This window comes from Seriola lalandi, unplaced genomic scaffold (genome assembly GCF_002814215.2).
Source record: "Seriola lalandi dorsalis isolate HSWRI2012SDOR001 ecotype SW California unplaced genomic scaffold, Sedor1 jcf7180002054026, whole genome shotgun sequence".
Classification (NCBI taxonomy): domain Eukaryota; kingdom Metazoa; phylum Chordata; class Actinopteri; order Carangiformes; family Carangidae; genus Seriola; species Seriola lalandi.
The window spans coordinates 18,838-19,460 of NW_019524579.1; the positions used below are offsets into that span (position 1 = coordinate 18,838).

The 623-nt window shown below is 46.5% G+C and overlaps 1 protein-coding gene across 1 annotated transcript in view; it reads left to right on the forward strand.

The window, feature by feature from the left end:
* Nucleotides 1-623, forward strand: part of LOC111652534 (uncharacterized) — a 10,355-nt gene that overhangs the window by 4,081 nt on the left and 5,651 nt on the right. The gene's annotated exons all lie outside the window — the stretch shown is intronic.

The following is a 623-nucleotide window of genomic DNA, read 5'->3' on the forward strand; positions in this document are numbered from 1 at the left end:
CAGGTTGATGTGGTCTGACCACGCATTGGCCGTAGATCTTTAGGAAGCATAGAGAGACACTGGTTGTGACTGAAACCATCTCTCTCTCTCTCTCTCTTTCTCTGTGTCTCTCTCTTTCTGTCTCTCTCTCTTTCTCTGTGTCTCTCTCTCTTTCTCTGTCTGTCTGTCTCTTTCTGTCTCTCTCTCTTTCTCTGTGTCTCTCTCTCTCTGTCTCTCTCTTTCTTTCTGTCTCTCTCTTTCTGTGTCTCTCTCTCTTTCTGTCTCTCTCTCTCTCTCTCTCTGTGTGTCTCAACCACACGCCCTGCTGCGTCTATATTGTTTTCTACAGTACTTTTCACAATGCATTGTGGGATACTGAGAGTCCACTATATAGGGTACATTCAGACTGCAGAGTGGTTTCAGACTCTACCTGTTAAAATTGTGGATGACGCGGAGGCCATCTTGTTTTAAATAAACTTTATTGGAATTATCACTGGCTCTGTGATGCTGCCGTGTGATTGGTCCGTACAGTGTGACCATGAGAGTCACAGACAGAGAGGAGGAGGAGGATGATGATGATGTGTGTGAACCTCACTGTGATGTCACCTATGTGTCTGCAGGCTGGTCCCCGTCAGGTGTGGGTG